Source organism: Etheostoma cragini, chromosome 10 (genome assembly GCF_013103735.1).
Source record: "Etheostoma cragini isolate CJK2018 chromosome 10, CSU_Ecrag_1.0, whole genome shotgun sequence".
In the NCBI taxonomy this organism is placed as follows: Eukaryota; Metazoa; Chordata; class Actinopteri; order Perciformes; family Percidae; genus Etheostoma; species Etheostoma cragini.
This window is the reverse complement of record NC_048416.1, coordinates 21,839,822-21,853,187: the sequence shown is the minus strand read 5'-3', so window position 1 is coordinate 21,853,187 and position 13,366 is coordinate 21,839,822.

Genomic DNA, 13,366 nt, shown 5'->3' with positions numbered 1-13,366 from the left:
GTATTGTTTGGACCCCAGGAAGATTAGCTGTCGTCTTGGCGTCAGCTAATGGGGATCCTTTGAAATAAACAAATAAACTTCAAAGGAGCGCATCAATAACTAACTACATTAAAAAAATTTTGGGGGGTTACAGGTAAAAAATGAAGAAAGAAAATCCCCATTCACGACTAGCACATGGACTGGGTTGTATTTCCCCACAGTGTGGGAGCTGGTTCTGGATGCTATCAGAGTTTAAGCACTGCTGTCCTGCTCTTTCTTAGATTTGGGGTGCTTAACATTCTCAAGCCAGCGTTACCCATGAGAGACATAACACACTGTTTGTACAGTAGCCAGCAAGTGCATATTTAACAAGATTATTGTTGAAAAGCAAGCTAGTCAGCTGGAAACATCAAAAGGTCAGCAGCAGATGTGGTTTTCAACCAACTCATAGAGCTAACTTTAGCTTGATTACCTAGCTAGCTATGTAGCCTATAAAATCAGCTACAGAGAGCTGTCATTAAAGCTTCAAAATCAAAATTAATTTCCTTATAGGACAATAGAATGAAACAAATCTCTCATTTGCTTCTACTTCTCTATACAGTACATGCACACTCGCTAAATTTTCAGCAATTTACAGCCTCACACATCTAAACAAAACAGCGTGTGCAGACAAACAGTAAACCAGTTTGGTTGCCCCTAAAGTAGTCTCAACTAAACTAGACCCTCCTCCGAAGTGCGATGGAGGAGAGTCTGGCTACTCCAAATAACATTTGGGGATGGGAGGAAAACGTGTTTATTGGCATGTCTTTAAACCAATCACAATCGTCTGGGGCGGTGCTAATAACTGGAGAAAAGCTGTGGTGCCAGTGCAAAATTGGCTCTGAAGGAACTTGATTTGGTGGAACACGTATACGTTTAAAAGTTGTTTAGTTGCAGAGAAATGAGAAAAGATTAACCACAGTCCTCTTGAATCAAATTAGTTTAAAATGTCAACACAAAGGAAGCCCAAGGCAACGTATATCCGGCCCAAATGAGTGAAATCCGGCAGTTTTTCCTGCGGCAAATAGCAGAAATAAAGAATTAGACTACCCCTAAAGATCCCTAAACAGCTAGCTACAATAGCTAATCTAGGGGGATTATTTCTGTATACTTTTTGTCTGATTTACAGAAAATCATTTGAAAATATTGAACTGAAGTTTATTATGGAACGCTTGTATTAAAGTGGCTTGAGTTGCTTCCCCAGATAAACATTGTTTTGTCAGACTTGCGTTTCCTGAATCTCTACATTATGACCATAAGACCCAAGTTGAAAAATACCAGTTCCCTAAAGCACAGTCACCATAGATGTCAACAGAACGGAAAGTACATGCAATCCTGGTCACCACAGGGCCATAATGTTTCAAAAATTGGCTTCTTCGAATACCATGAATCTTATCTCCTTCAATCTGCAAGCTAATCTCTTAGGAAAGTTGCTTGAACAATTCTAGGGAGGAAGATTCAATAAAACCTTTCAGACAGTAAATCAGGTCTGTCTGCAGCGGAGCAGCAACGTATACTGAAATTGGTCTTCTTTTCTAGGTCACAGGAATGAATAAGGTAAATCACCAACTTGTAATCTGGCTGCTGTCACCTTGTTCCACGACTAAAGGCTTCTTATCAGCGGCGACAGTGCCGGAGCCATTTTGTTTGCAGGGTGTAAATAATGTTACATTGGTCATGGAGCGAGATAAGGTGTTTTATGAAATGTGAGCTGCTTTAACAGATTTTGACAGGAAACTGATATTCTGATATTCCATGGAGTAACTTTGGTTCCAAGGAGGAAAACATAAGAAATGAGATATGGGAATATGTGCAGAAGCTGAGAGATGTCAAAATGGGACTGTGGGTTTTCCCTGATGGCAATGGTGTTGTAATTATTGTGTGGATGTGTGAACAGCAGGTCTTTTTTCTTTCTTTACATGGTAATCTGTGTAATTTAATGAGACTGTTGAGAGAGAGAATTGAAGAATGAAGAAGAGAAACAACAGATTTCACACGTTTTGGAGGAACAGTTCCCTCGGTGGCACATTCCCTGTGTTTGTCCACTCTGCTCTCTCCATAATAAACCCCTGGTGTTACAGTCTCTGTGAAGGAAGCTTCTAGCAATAGGCTTCTTTAACAAGAGAGAGAGCCACGTCTGCCCCCGTGATTTGTTATTCAGTGAACCACATCTCTGGAGAAATGGATTTACTGGCGTGCCCTCTGCAGAGGAATGGAGGTCGGCTCCTACCTTGGAGATGCCAGTTGCAACTCGATGCAATTGTTAATACGCAGCTTTGAGAAAAGCGGGCAGAAAAACATTCATACCCATTTGGAATTCCAGTGATGAAGAGAGATGAAAAGAGAAGGGTGGAGGGATTAGGAGGGCAAAGGCAGAGCCGGTCTTTTGCTTTCTTTCTTTTAAGGCCACTGTTTCTTACACTTGCCACTGTTTCTTACACTTGCTGCTACAACCTTCTGCTGCTTAGGGGAGAAGCTGCAGTCAACCTGCACACATTTCTGTTTGCTCCCACAGCTTGGAAAAAAAGTGTCACCTTTGACCCTGAGAATATGTGATGCCTCACAGTTACGAGACGTGTTTGGTTTTACACCTGGCAGTGCTCCACATTTATTTGCATCATAGTACATTTGCCGAGTTGCATGTTGTTGAACATTAAAGCAATAGTTTGACATGTTGGAGAATAAGCTTCCATGCTTTCTTGCAGAAGGTTTGATGAGATCGATACCCCTACCACCAGCAGCCAGTTTCTTTTATTTTCGTTTTTTTTATCATCAATTTATAAATAAGTTTAAGAAAAGAAAGCTTAATAAAGCTATCAAAATTGAGATGCTTATATTTCCGTACAATCAAATACGGGTGCCACATTGGTGGTTTCTGATCCGCTATTTTCAGTGCTTGTTTGTCTAAGGATATGACGGGTTTGACTGTTGTCCGGGATGCTCGGCCCCAACTTCGGCCCCAACTGTGTTAGTAAGACTGTGTCTTACTAACACAGTAAGACAAGTGAGAGAGTATCATAGCATGAAAAACAGTAAACCTGCAGGCTGATTCAAAACCACAAGGCATCATATACCTGCAGGCAGTAACAGTAACACAGTAAGATAAGTGAGAGAGTATCATAGCATGAAAAAACAGTAAACCTGCGGGCTGATTCAAAATGATAAGGCATCATGTACCTGCTGTGTGCCGCAGGTATTTGATGCCTCATCATTTTGAATCAGTTCAGGTTTGTCCAGACAGTATTACAAAGTTTAGTGATATGTTTAATAAATTTGAGTTGACACTCCAAAACAATACCTAAAAATTAAAATTCCTTGACTTTGTCCATGGCCTCTTGGTCTAGTTTGATGGTACACTTGGCTTTCCAGTAGCAGCCAATTAGATCTGGTAGACCCAGTCCTCCAGCCGATCTATCCCTTCAAAACAGTGCACGACTTGCCCTTGGCCGTTTACCAGCCCAGCTGAATGATGAAATAATGTCATATTTAACTGTTAAAAAGGATTTGGGAAGGAAGATGGGCAGACATTCAAAAACATACAAGTGTCTTGGTAACACATTAATTTTTAGAATTTGTATCCTACCGGCTAGGGACAACAGCAAGTGATTCCATCTTTGTAAGTTAGACTCTACTGTCGTTCTTGAAGTAAGATTTTGCTGTTGCATTGTTTGCAAGGATTGTGTAATTGTAAGGTATTTAAATTCTGTGTTGTCAATTTAAAGGGTATAGTTGATGGCGATTTGTCTACAGCTAATTGGTTGATTGGGAAGTATTTGCTTCTGGAGATGTTTAGCTTACATCCAGATAGATGACCAAAAGAATTTAACAAAGTCAGGATAAGTGGGATGCAGATCATCTGCATATAACGGCACCTGGTGTTTTATGCCCCAACTCTCAATCCCCCCCATCCTTTCTCCAAATTAGGGCAGCTGATAGTGGTTCAATGGCTAGCTCGAATAAAAACGTGGTCAGAGGGCACCTCTGTTGTGTTCCCCAAAAAAGTGGGAACGGAGTAGAGCGCTGTTTTTTTGTGCACACTGAGGTGCAGGGACAAACTGTTTGTAGTTAATACGTTTGTTGCTTTCGAGATGCACTACTAACTGTATACTATCTGCTGTCTTCTATCTAAGCTCAGCATGAATATTGGCTAAAAGAGGTAACGGCTAGCTCTAAATCCTTAAGCTCCGTAATTACTATGGCAGGAAGTCACTGCTCCCTGCCAGGTAGTCCTTTGCAAAACAACAAGAAAGCTGCAACATATTGCTTTTACAAAGATTTTTGTACAGATTTAAGAAACAAGATATACATGTTAGTTTGAATACACAAACAGTAATACAGTCCCGTGTTTGAGTGTTGTATGGAAATTACTCTCAAAACTGAAACGGAACCACCAAATGAACCCTACGCAAGTCACTCCATGAGAATGACTCAACCAGTTTCCAGATTCCAGATTCCTCAAACTTTTTTTTAAAGGATTTATTTTGGGGTCATTTCCACTTTTAATGGACAGCTGAGATATGAAAGGGGAAAAGACTTGCGGGAAACCGTCGGACTCAAACCCTGGAACTTCTGTGTCGAGGGATGAACCTCTACATATGTGCGCCCGTGCTACCAACTGAGCTTACCTGGCCAACCTTTTTTTGAATGCAAGTAGCTAGCACTAGCTCCAAAAGTCCCCAGATGACGTCATACACTCATATTGCATAATCCTCCACCTTTAAACAAACAGAATTAAGAAAAGGAGCACACTGATGTCTCCGTTTGACGTAATAATTTCATTGCCTTGCTCTGAGCTGCTTCCAATATGTGGGACAGAGTTTTACATGGAAAACTTCACTGTACTGTCAGCTTCAAAAACTTGTTCTTTCTCAGCTTGTCATGTGCAGATGAAGCCATTGTAGCAAAGCCAATGTTTTTTTTTATATGATTGCTGCCCTGTTGCTGCACTTTTCTTTCTGTCCCAAGAGGGACAGTTTGGAAACTCATGAAGTATTAATCTAGAAGAGATGGCAGGTGCAGGAAGTTAAAGTTTCTGAAATTGTGTAAATTAATTTTTATTTTCAGACAAAGAAACGTTCATTTTAATTTCAGCATGTTTATATTATAACAAATGCTGACATTTTATAATTTATAAAATGTTCAGTTCTGTTAGCAGATGTGACATAGATGTGTTTTTCAGAGACTGTATCTGCGGTGCACAGTTAGCATCTCCTCCCTCTCTTTTTCTGTTTTGGCCTATACATTTTCCCTCCCTCCAACTTCTCCTCCTCTACTGAAGTATTGCCCTCGAGAAAATGGTGGCTTAAAGCTATATCTTGATCGATCTCATTGTTTGCTGCCCTGAGCGCGTTTCCAATCCTCAGTGACAGAAAGTTGTATTCTCTCTGTACTGTATGTTACCAAAATAGCCTTGAGACATTCATTAATCAAGCCGGATGGTTGGTAGACTTTGGACTTAGTTTTTTTTAAGATCATTTTTTGGGCATTTTAAGCCTTTATTTGTGTAGGACAGCTGAAGACATGAAGGAGGAGAGAGAGATGGAGAAATACATGCAGCAAAGGGCTGCAGGTAGGCGTCGAACCCTCTTTATAGGTGCACGCTCTACAAGGTAAGCTACCTAGGCGCCCGACTTCAGACTTTTTACATGTCCTGCTGCAGGCCCTGATGCTCCTACTGAAGCTAAGCTTTCTTTGTCTACTATGATTGCTATATCATATTATAGTATATTAGGTAATTTATTTTAACATTTGCATTTCAGGAATAGTTTTGGGAAATAGATTTGTACTCTATAAACATATAGATAGATAGCTTATCATAAATACTGGAAACAGCTAGCCTGGCTTTTTCCTAAGGTAAAAAATATCCACTTACCAGCAAGGTGTAATTATTACCCTTTGAACAAATGAACACACAAAATTGAATGTGTATAAACAGTGCTTTGGTTGTTGGTAGATGAATTTGCTTTTGTTTCCATAACTATAAGCTCAATCATTTTCTCATCTAATTGATTTCATTTTCTATTGTCCCATTACTGGGAACCCCGTAATATTTGTTTTTGGTAAGATGAATACAGAACTTCATTTTATGTTGCCCTTTTGTTGTACAGAATTAAACAGCTAAGTTAGTCAGTTACTTTGGGACACGAGGGGAAAAGGGCCTCATCAGGATAAACCTGAGGCGTGTAGCATTTCTTTTGTCGTATTTGGTGCACAATTCATCAGATATTTTGCACAGAAACAGTAGCTAATCAAAATGATAAAAATACATAAATGCCAAGACTGAAGATTGTTTTTCATTCTTATATGTCTTTGTTATATTTTTTTAAATATTTTGATATGTAGTTGTCTTGTAATCCTGTGTGGTAAGGGCTTAGTGTTTGGCATGTTTTGGCAAATTCTAATGAACTGACTGGTAGCCTGAGCCAGTTCCACTCATGTAGCTAAAAAGCTGTCATGGCTAAAATGAAGTGATCACAATGTGAGAGGAACCTTTGACTGACTGAGGTTTCCGGGTAGCCCTTTCAGGCATAAAAGAAAAGCCTTTCATAATTACAAGCCCAAAGCGACTGTTTGAAATTAAGACTTGTGGTCAGTGACCTGAAAATATAATCAGACAGGTCAGGCACAGCTGTTTTCCATTCTCAGCTACCACAATTGGCCTTGGTGAACAAAAACACTGCAACCTTTCCAATCTAGAAGCACTAGACCTGAAATACCAAACCTGCCTCAAACTCTCTGTCTTTGAGGCCAGCCATCTGTGTGTGTGTGTGTGTGTGTGTGTGTGAGTGTGTGTGTGTGTGTGTGTGTGTGTGTCTGTTACTCGGGGGAAGAAAAGCCTCATCTGGCCACAGAAGTTGGTCTTTACTTAAAGGTGAAGGAATCTCACAGCTGCTCTGTTTCAAAGACGATTTACACAAAGTTACTTGACAAAAATCTCTTAATAAAACATTTTGTTACGGTACTTGATCACCTGGGACCATCATTGTTTTCTTCACAGACCGAGACAGGATAAAAGCACAGAAAATACTAAAGGTAAATAATAAAGGTACTTCTGAGATTACTTTTAATCACAGACATGGCACTCTTCTTGCATGATTGTGTTCTACAAAATGTCTGTTGGTTTTTGCATTTGTTTATCGAGAAAAATCATCCTTAGTTATATTTCCGTATCTTAGGTACCCCACAGGCCCTTCTTTATAACAGATTCCGATAATTCCACCTCATCATTGTCATTAAAATGTTGCTGAACACATTCACTGAGTAAACTAGGGAAATTAAAGATGTATGATCACTGGCACCACCAAGTGGTGACTGCAAAAAAGAAAACATCTCATTTACTACACATGGGGAGTCAGTGAAGCTGACACAACACCTTCCTGTACACTTTTATTACTTTAATATTGTAAACTTAATAAGCAGTGGTGCTCAGGTGGTTAAGTAGACAATAACCTGGTGGTAGATGTTTAGGAGCCAAACTAACCTATAACTCAGATAGTCACATTCAATTTTCACGGCAGTTGGAGAGATATTTTGAACAACATTATGACAAGTTATCTACGGATACAGAATGGTTTCCTCTGAGACTTCCTCTGTATACTTCAACAGCCCACAAACAATCTTGTTACATACAACATGAAAAGCAAGAAGAAGAAATCTAGATAAACAAGCAGGATGAGAACGCATTCGATCCCAACGCTGTTCACAACATCAAGCTCCACCACAAGTTAAGAAAGAAAACCACAGCTCAGATAGTTAAATATAGCTCATTACTGTTGATGCAGTTCTACCCAAATCTTCTTAAGTTGAACTAAGTGAAGATGATTTTAATGAAACAAACAGGAAAAGGATGTTGCTCTCAGTTTCTCAGACACATCCCCCTTTAAAGGAGACTTTATTAGGTAGTTGGTTATTGAATCTTTTATTTAACAGATGGTAATCATCTTAATTGTTTTTATTATAAACAAATACCACAAAACGCCAACAACGAATAGATCCGACTGTATTGAGTATAAGTAGTATTTGTTGTTTTAGTAGTATTGAGGGTGGCAGTAGCTCAGTCCGTTGGGAACCGGAGGGTAAATGGTTCAAGTCCCCGTATGGACCAAAGTACGGAGTGTGGATTGGTAGCTGGAGAGATGCCACTTCACCTCCTGGGCACTGCCAGGGGCCTTTGAGCAAAGCACCATTCCCCACAATTGCTCAGGGCACTGGTCCAGCTGGCAGCCCACTCACTCTGGCATGGCTCCTATTGTGCATGAATAGTTCCTGAGCATGTGTGTGTATTTCAGGCCTGTGTGTAGTGATTACTAACAAACAGAGTGTAAATTGTAAGTTCCCCTTTGAGGATCAATAAAAAATATAGAATTAAATTAATTAATTACTGACTGTGTATCTTACTCCTCCGTACCATAGAGCTCAAAAACTGTTAAATTACATCAACGATGTGTTTTTGATAACGTAATATATAGTAAAACCCGCATTTACTGTCCTGCTGCCATAAATTCTCAATGGTGTGCCAAAAATCTGTTATTCCACGCTAAAAATAGTCCCCAAAACCCCAACAAATGCATTTTTAACTGTTGTTTAAGTACCAAGCTAAAAACTACAATGCTTGGTTATTATGTCTTATTAAAACAGGTAGTCTAAAATCCCTATCTTTTTGTGTACAGTTAACACACTTCAACCTATATAAAAACATTTGATAAAGAAGCACAATGCAAACATAATTAGCAAACCCAATGGATAACAATAAAACAAAAACAGTTCCAAGTGGCAGATTTGAATATAATGTTAAGACTTTATTAACAGCGTTTTTTTTGCATGCCTTTTTATTTGTAAAGAGTAGTATTTAAAACGTTTTTACTTTACCAAGTTTGCACTCTAATTACCTAAATGGTTTTACTATTATTTTTGTCTTCCCTGTATATGCAGCATTGTTTGCATGTTTGTCAGTCCTGGGTTAGGTTAGGGTTACGGTTTTAGGGTTTCTCCTCTGCTGCTTTTTGGAAGTTTTTCTTTGTCTGAATCAACTGCTTAATAGATTGTGTCATATGTTGTACAGATTGAGACTTTAGATTGTGAATTTGGATTATATGAATATAAAACACTTTACCCTGCTTGATTTAGATTGGATATGTGCTACAAGGTTAAAACTCCCACGAATGGTATAGGAGTAGGGTTTGAAAAAGCCTCAACCTGGCATCAACCTGTGTGAAGGTTTTCCTACAAGTTGTTTTATTATATCCTCACATTACCAGTATTTCAAGCTCGGGGGCATTCTCAGTACATTGTCATTATTGTTTATGCATGGATAGCACATCTCCTATTAGCAGTAGTGTTAAATGTCATTCCCTAATTGCAGCCATGGATCTCACAGTCTGCAGAGGATCTCATGATGGTTTTCACACTAGGGACGGGATCAAGTCTTTACAGGCATACTGCATTCAATTAACTTCCATTCTCTGTCTTGTTGTGTCCTTTAAACCACTTCAACCTCATGTGTCGGACTCAGGCATAACACTTTCAGATCATGGATTATATGAATGGAGTGGCTGTCTGGTTCAGGCACTGCAGGAAATGAGGATGGAATAGGCTGCACCTGCCTGAAGTTAATGGGGATGGATTGTGTCCAGGGTGATATAGAGCCACATTTACTGGAGGCTGCAGCCGCAGTGAGGACCTGAACTGTGAGCATGCTGAACTACAGCAGCACGGGGAGACTGATGCCTGCTCTCCCAACAGGCTATTACACATGTGACTGGACCAGAGGTGGCATGGAAAGTAAGGACCAGGATTTAATGGTAGACAGGTTGCAGTAATTAGACTTGAACATGCTGCTCATCCATTATTCCTGGTCCCACTGTTGGTCATTTGGAATTGCCAGAGAATTGCCTTGCTTCCACCTAGAATAGCCTGGTGTGTGTGTGTGTGTGTGTTTGCTGGCATGGATACAGCATTATAGTCCAAGATAAAAACCTTATGCCGTACTCTACGCCAGACCCTTCGCCGGACCCTATGCCTTAGCCCTATGCCTTAGCCCTATGTAAACCTCTCAAAAAAGTAACCTACACATTGCAGATACGCATGTCATTCGGCTGTGGCTTGGCAACATTGCATTTGCCTCTATGCCTGAGCCTCTGCAGAATCATGAATCACGCTTTAGTCCTCAGCATTATAGGAAAATGTTGTTGTTGAATGAAGAAATACCAGTTGTGCACTGTAACGCAATAGCCTGACCATCAGGAGCAATTAGGGTCCAGTGTCTTGCTCAAGAAACCTTTAACATGAGGAACCAAGGATTGAGCCACCAACCCTACAAATAGTGGATGACGCAAGCTGATTCTGAGCCCAAGCTACGTTTTATTTACTTGTAATTTATTGGCAGCTTACTCCTTTTTACATTTTGTCATGTTCAGTATTATTTCTATGTACAGTGGGGCTCAAAAGTTTGGGCACCCCAGGTAAAAAATTGTATTAATGTGCATAAGTAAGCCAAGAAAAGATGAAAAAATCTCCAAAAGGCATCAAATGACAGATTAGACATTCATATAGTATGTCACAAAAAGTTAGATTATCACAGAAAGAAAGTTAGATTATCACAGCTTGGAAAAACTTCTTGTAGCCAGCCAAGAGTCTTTAATTCTTGTTTGAGGTTTCTTCGCTCATTCTTCCTTACAAAAGTCTCCCAGTTCTTTGAGATTTCTCGGCTGTCTGTCACGCACTGCTCTTTCAAGGTCTATCCATGGATTTTTTAATTATGTTGAGGTCAGGAGATTGTGAAGGCCATGGCAAAACCTTCAGTTTACGCCTTTTGATCTAATTCACCGTGAATTTTGAGGTGTATTTAGGATCATCATCCATTTGTAGAAGCCATCCTCTCTTTAACTTCAGCTTTTTCAGATGGCATCAAGTTGGGGTCCAAAATTTGCTGAAATTGTATTGAATCCATTTTTCCTTCTACCCTGTGCCACTGGCCGCAATACAACCCCAAAGCATGATTGGTCCACCCCCATGCTTAACAGTTGGACAGACATTATTTTCATTAAATTCTGTGCCCTTTCTTCTCTAAACGTACCTTTGCTCATTCCGGCCAAAAAGTTCTATTTTAACCTCATCGGTCCACAGAACTTTTTTCCACAATGCATTAACCTTGTCTAAATTTTCATTTGCAAACTGCTGCAAACGCTGATTTTTGTGGTGAGGACGTAGAATAGGTTTTCTTCTGATGACTCTTCCATGAAGACCATAAGTATCTTTTTAAAGTGGAATGATGTACCACAACTCCAGTGTCTGCCAGGTCTTTTTGGATTGAACATGCAGTCAAACCTGGGTTTGGACTTGCTTTTCTCACACTCCTGCGAGCTGTTCTGTCTGATATTGTTCTCGGTCTTCCAGATCTTGCTTTAACTCCCACTGTTCCTGATGACGGCCATTTCTTAATTACATTCCGAACAGAGGATATTGGCATCTGAAAACGCTTTGCTATCTTCTCAAAACCTTCTCCAGCTTTGTGGGCGTCACCTATTTTCAGTTTCAGTTTTCTAGACTAATTGTTGGGGCAAGGTCAGATGAGTCTGGGCGTTTAAAACCTTAAGATTGACATCACCTGGTCTGTCCAGATGATGATTGAGAACAATCTATGACACTGTCGGGTCTCAGCTTTTCAAAGGGGGCCGTTCATACTATAAACTCTGCAGGGTGCCCAAACTTTTGCAGATGCCATTTTTGTTTTCTGTTATTTTGAAAATGTAAATGATGGAAATAAAATCTAACTTTTTTGTGACATATCATACAAATGTCTAATTTGTCATTTGATGCCTTTTGGAGATTTTTCCATCTTTTCTTGGCTTCTTAATGCACATTAATACAAATTTTCACCTGGCGTGCCCAAACTTTCAAGCCCCACTGTACCAATGATGCATTAAAGTATTTCAGCGTCCAAATACTGCATTGCATTTTATAAATGTGCATTTACATTTAGTTCAGCATGAAGGTCTAAAAGCAGGCTTCTCCACATTCTGGTGGAGACATTTTGGTCTTGAAGTAATCAAATTAAAATACATTAAGTCTCAAAATACTTAAATCAGTCTATTAAATACCCAACATTTATTAGTTTTTAGGTTGTAGAATGGAACTCCTCCTATGTTGCTAAAACCCCAAATTGCCAGAACAAATATAAAGAACATGACCTCAGTGTCCTCAGTTTTAACTGTGGTATTAACTTCTCAAATACCCATACACATAATTGCAGATAACTGATAGAATACATTAAGAACAGACTTTTGTGTAGCTATTAATTCAATAAGAGAAAAGTAATAAGACAAATTGAGAGCAAAGCAAGTGTTCTACACTGCAATTGAAAAGTAGCCTTTATAAAAAGAAGAACCAGACAAGTGTCTAATTTTATGGCCCATAACACGATTATTAAGTACAGAATACTGTTTACTTGTTGTTTTATTTAAACAGAAAACACATGCTGATGGTATCTGTGTTTCTCACCACAGGCAGATAGAGCGTGGATGAGAGCTGTACAGCTGGTTGCCAGGTTCGCCCCGTTCATAGGAAATGAAGGCATTAGGTACAATTCTTGGAAAATGAGCAGTTTTAATCAGTTGGACTTTTTGTTGCATTTATGCATGTTTTATACAGACTGTTCAGGAAATGATATCAAAACGTTTTTGTTTTTTGTTTTTGTGTTTTATTAATTTATTTCAGATGATAAATCTGAATAACAAAATCCTAAAAATGTCTGCAACCAATTAGGTTGAGTCCTAAACTTCATAACATGCCTATACGTACAGCCATCATTCATAAAGTATCATCAATAAAATGTTATTTCACAAGATATGACAACACATAATTATGTAATGTCTTCAAATTTCCTAGAGAGTGATGTTGGTAGAAATGAAATGAGATCCCAGTAAATCTTTTATTCACTGTATATCTTTATGTCATGATAAGAGAAGCCCTGAGGCTGCTGAAACATTTTGTAAGTTACTGTGTGAGTAAGTGCCATGGAGTAACATGGCTACACCACAGATACATTCTGGGATAGGAGAGAAAAAAAACACTTTGGCTTGTTTGCATTTCTTTAAACCAATCACAATTGTCTGGTGGTCGGTTCTAAGCTCTGAAATAGTCCCGGGAAGGAACTTGTTCTGGCAACATTTGCACCCCTCAATAGAAAACACCACATAAAATATTAAAAGGAAGTTACCTGGTCACACAAAAAAGTAATGTGAGCTATTTAAACTAGCTGGATACATGGTGAAACATAATTTACTCTAACCAGTGTATTGCTGTGTGTGATCTACAGCAATCCCTGCCCATTGATCTTAAAACGTCCCAG